Here is a 5559-nt window from a genome sequence, read left to right as displayed (position 1 = left end):
CTCCTTGACCGACCAAATTTTCTTTCCACGAAGTTTAAATTTCATCAAGGACCAAACGTTTTCGACAGAATTTGCGTCCGGTGACTGTGACAGTCAATCCAGTAATTCAATCCAGTAATTATTTTCTTATTTCCACGCTGTACAAAGGCGACTTCGATGTTTATCATTATCCTTTTGTAGTATCCATTTTTCGTTTTTCCTTATAAACCATGTTTGAGCGGATAGTAATAAAGCCTTCTCATAAATTTTGACCATTTTGCTAGAGTTTAAATTGTTTGTGAAAATATACAAAGTGCCAAATCCTTGCGTAGAGCCACGTTTCGGCAAGTAATCGATATTTTTCATCTCTAAGTTCCACAACCTCTAGTTAACTTAACTGACCGGTTATTCCATTGGACTTGACCAATCGCATTTAATGTTAAAAAGAGTTAATCAGAATTAATCAATCACTGTTGAGACTTAACCGGTAGTTAAAGTTAAACGGAGGTTGTGAAACTGGGCCTAAGTAGCGATTCACCCACTTATTTACAAATGCTGTTGACTTTCTTCATGTACTTAGCAGCCGCTTGGCGTGACATTTTTGGTCTTTTCGGATGTATAAAAAGAAACACGACTTCGAAACGCGATATGTATTTGACACTCATGGCGAAATATATATTTTTATCACGAAGATTGAATGACAACTAAAGCTTTATCAACAAAGTATTTTATGCGAAAGCTGCTTCTACCGGCTCCTGTTTGAATTTCCCGTCTACCCGTTTATATGTAAAAGTTTTGCCAGACACGCTCTTATCAAACAGATTGTATAATACCTAGGCCGCGGGTTCGCAAAGTTTCCTATAGTCTAAACGCGTCAAACAATGTGTGTGTGTGTGTGTGTGTGTGTGTGTGTGTGTTTTGAATGAACTGCGTTTTGGACCCACAATGGTGGCAAAAATTCATTAGTTGCGATACTTTGTATATCTAGTGACTTTAAGTGTTACGATTACCAATTTACTAACTTATAACTTATCACGGAATCGATTGACAATTCGCGCGTACGAGAATAGGGTTATAACGAGGTTATATTTTCAATGTATAGTAGTTTTAAAAGTGTTGTGTGATTACCATAATAATTTTGAAGAAAAGCTATGGAATTAACAAAGATAATATCAGATAAGTATCGGCGAATGCATAAAAATATATAACGAAGTAAAACCTGAATACTTTGTGTCGTTTTTACTTTTTATACTTAAATTAAATAATAAGGAGATAAAAGAGGAATGAAAAGAAAAGGAAAAAAAAAGAAAGAGAGAAAGGAGAGAATGTACGAGAAGTGAAGACAGAAAAGTGAAGATAAATGATAAGACGGTAAAAAAAACCATTTTAGAACGAGATGGAAAGACAAGAGGAATATATCAGTGAGTAAAAGAATGAATAAATAAAAGAATAAATAATAAATAAGTTAATATTTTTTTATCTCGATAATAAATAAGTAATAAATTGCTTTATATAATATAGGATATATAAGGATAGAATTTATAAGGATATAAAACTAGGATACTCTTCATGTCGTTTATATTTTTATTATTTTTAAACAAGACAAGAAGAAGAAAGAAAGAAAGTACAGGGAGCGAGAAGAAAAAGAGAAAATATCAGGAGAGAAGATAATACATAAATAGATAAGGAACAGTAAATAGAAACGAAGCAAGAAGATAGAAAATAAAGAGATGCAAGATAGTAAAATAGAAAAGGTTCATTTTTAAAAGTATTATTACTCGTAATTCATCAAAAAAATAAATTGTTACCATCACAATTCATTATTGGACAGAAAGAAAGAGATATTGTTGTAAAGATGGAAAGGGAAAGATTATGTGTGAAAAAGGGTGAGGGGGAGGGAGAAGGAGAGGAAGGAAGAGGAGAAACAGAGAAAGAAAGCTAAATGCAGTAAATATTAAACTTTTAGAAGAAAAACAGTAAGAAAAATAAATACGATGAAAATAAAAAGGTGAAAAAAAAAACGGAGATATATATTACGATTATCGATTTACCGACTCGTAATTTATTAAATTAAATAGGCTGTATAGATGTCGGAATATAAATAATAAAATAATAAATAAATAAATATATAAAAAATAAATAATAAGAGAGAGAGAAAGAGAGAGAGAGAGAGGGAGACATTTTTTATAAAAATGAATTATTCTGAAATAAAATTTAAAGAACCTTTGTATGTACACCTAAATATTTACAATGTCCAAGTTCAACGTATAAAGTTATTAACAAAGAAACTTGTTTTCAGTGTTTAATATTATTTTGTAAAAAAAGATGTGATATAGAAACAAAATTGCTTTTTCAAAAAAAAGTATAAAAAGGAAACCAAGTGCACACGCCTTAACATTATTTGTCTTTACCAAAAAAAATCGTTATAAATACGTTATAAATTATAACAAAATCGTTATAAATTACAACAAAAGCTCAGCTAAAAGATATTTTAAAAAATATTATTAACCTTATTTAGATCAATTGTACTTTTGCGAATACTCTATTGAAAAATATAAGACAATTTTCTAATCTCTCTCTACAAAAGTAATGATATCAAGAGGTTTACGCCAAGTGCAAATGATTAATCATTTCAGTTTTTACTTTTATAAATATATGCGATTTTAGCTATATAATATATTTATAAATTAAATATATTATTAATATATTATTAGTGATATATTATTAATAATTATTATTAATTATTATTAATATATTATTAAATAAAAAATAAAATAATTAGAGAAATACAATGATGTTGAAAAAAAGTATAATAACTTAATAACTTATAAAAAGCTTGGCGTGCCTTTTTTTATAAGCAAGCGATTCTTTTATTTTAATGACTAGCAAAATATTATATTGATTATCGATGTATTATGTATATAATATTAAAAAAAAGAACGTCAAGTGTTTTTTGTATAAATTATTATAACTTTTTTTAACATTATTGTATTTCTCTAATTATTTTATTATTATTTAATATTTTATTTTTTATTTAATAATTTTATATTACTAATATTTTAATAATATATTTAATTTATAAATATATTATATAGCCAAAATCACATATGTTTATAAAAGTAAAAACTAAAATGATTAATCATTTGCACTTGACGTAAACATCTTGATATCATTACTTTTGTGAAGAGTGTAAAATTATCTTGTATTTTTCAATAGAGTATTCGCGAGAGTACAATTGATCTAAATAAGTCTTGGGACAGCTGAATTCGTTTCCTTTGACGAAGGATAAACGAGGAAAAAAGAGAGTCGGGCGGGCCTGCGGCGAGACGGACTGTAAGATTTTAGAGTCCACGCTTGTTAACGCGACAGTTTGTAAATAAGTCGATTGAACGTTAGTTATTTTCTTAAGAACGTGTACTTTATAATTACTCTCGGATGCAAGTGCGTAAGCGAGCGCAATAATATACAGGATATCCCATTTTAAAAATTGCACTGAAATATCTCTTCAGAAAAACATTTCTTCAGAAAAACATTTTCAGAAAAAATGTTTCAGATAATTTGTAAGGTTCGAAGGGGAACATCTGAAAGTGACCTTAACTTTGACTTTGGCGGCCATTTCAAGGCCATTTCACAGTCACGTTGATTTTTTTTAAATAGAATCACCTACTTTGTATTGTATATTCTTATAGCTTATCTCGAGAACTTTCCAAAACACAATAATAATGTATTTTTCCATTAAATATTTTTTGAGCAATGAAACTTGAAAATTACAGTATTAATTAGCCGGCATTAGCATTACTCAAGGTATATCACGCGCAGATTGCTCAGTCGGATTTACACCTCTTTCATATGTGTGTGTGTGTGTGTGTGTGTGTGTGTGTGTGTGTGTGTGTGTGTGTGTGTGTGTGTGTGTGCATGCGTATGTGGGTAGGTCGGTGTAATATGACGGTCCTCAGTCCTTATCTGTTCCATAATTTATCATCGTAGACATCCACCTATCACCTATCCATGTACACGCACGCATACACGCGCGCACACACCTTATTCCACAGTATTATGGTAATGGTAATCGAGTTGTTTCGAGTTGTTATGTGTACTACTCTGTACATATACACACACACACACACACACACACACATACATACATACATACCCTGATAGCAAAATGTCAGCAATATGCCGACAAATTGCTGGCAAAATCAATCATAAGATTGCAGCAAATTTGCAGCATATATACTACCATTATGCTGGCATTATGTCGGCAAAGCATGCCAAAATTATTTGCGGGCAGAGTGCTGCAAAAACCGAACAAGACGTGTCGAGCAACGTGTGACGACAAATTTGCAGCAAACAGCGAGCAAGACGTGCCGAGCAAGGCGTGATGGCAAATTTACGGCAAAAATCGAACAAGATGTGCCGGCTATGAACAGGCCAAAACTACCCGAGTAGAATTTGCACCTTATGAGAATCTAGTCATTATATAATAAAGTTGTATCCAATAGACACATACACATAGTTAGCTAGTGTAACTAGACAGTGATGAACCAATAATGTAACGCTTTTGCGAATAGTTATATGCAATATATTAACTAATAATAAGATCAAAGAAACAACATAATTATGGTAAAAAACCAAACTAGTTGCTAGGCAATATCACTTTTCCTAATGAGGACATAAGTTACCTAATAGTTAGACAAAAAATATAACTAGTGATGTAGTTTATTTTCTGCATATCTCATCATCAGTAGATAGACTGTCCTAGTTAAAATTTTTAGTTCTATGAAATGCTATTTGTGTCTTTTAGAGATGACACCAGTGGCTTTTATTATTGAACTCTTCCTAATCATGTAGAACGTAAGTATCTCAGTGTATATTCCTCTTGGAAAAAATTCCTTGCTCACATTGGATTTGAACTCGAGATCTTTGGTTCTTCAAGTCTGTCGTCCTATATGTTACTCCACTTCAACTTCACTAACAAACGTGTTTCGTATGGCCCTCATATGTTGCATGAGATTTGGCACGACTTGCTCGGCTTTTGTAGTCAGTTTGCCGTCATATGTTGCTCGGCACGTCTTGTTCGATTTTTGCCGCAAATTTACCGTCACGCGTTGCTCGGCACATCTTGTTCGCTATTTATTGCAAATTTGTTATCACATATTGCTCGGCACGATTTGCTCAGTTTATGCTATCAATATGCCGTCATACTACTAATGATAGCTTGTCCAGTTTTTGTCAGCAGTTTGCTATCACACTTGCTAATAGGTCGTGTCGCAATATTGCACACATTTTGCCGACATTACTTGATATAGCAAATCGTGCTGCAATTTTGTTGTTATTCTGTTGATAAAACTTGCAGCACGCTTTGCCGAAATTTGCTTTTGGCACGTTTGGCTATCAGGGTAGTGTCCCGCGTAAGACATCCAAGAAGAAAAAGATAAGTAGAACAAATAAAAGTAAAATAATATTGTACAGGTCATTTTTTTAACAACCACGTAAAATTTCGAGTTATTAAATAAAATAAATAGGCAAATCAGAGCGCGCAATATATATATATATATATATATATATATATATATATAT

At 31.6% G+C, this 5559-nt stretch overlaps 1 protein-coding gene across 5 annotated transcripts in view; it reads right to left on the bottom strand.

The window, feature by feature from the left end:
- Nucleotides 1–5559, bottom strand: part of LOC116851224 — a 108524-nt gene that overhangs the window by 10564 nt on the left and 92401 nt on the right. The gene's annotated exons all lie outside the window — the stretch shown is intronic.

The sequence above is a fragment of the Odontomachus brunneus genome, unplaced genomic scaffold (genome assembly GCF_010583005.1).
Source record: "Odontomachus brunneus isolate Ranch 3 - 2012 unplaced genomic scaffold, Obru_v1 Obru_scaffold_168, whole genome shotgun sequence".
NCBI lineage: Eukaryota > Metazoa > Arthropoda > Insecta > Hymenoptera > Formicidae > Odontomachus > Odontomachus brunneus.
The sequence above is the reverse complement of the archived record's forward strand: the minus strand, read 5'-3'. Positions and strand labels throughout refer to the sequence as shown.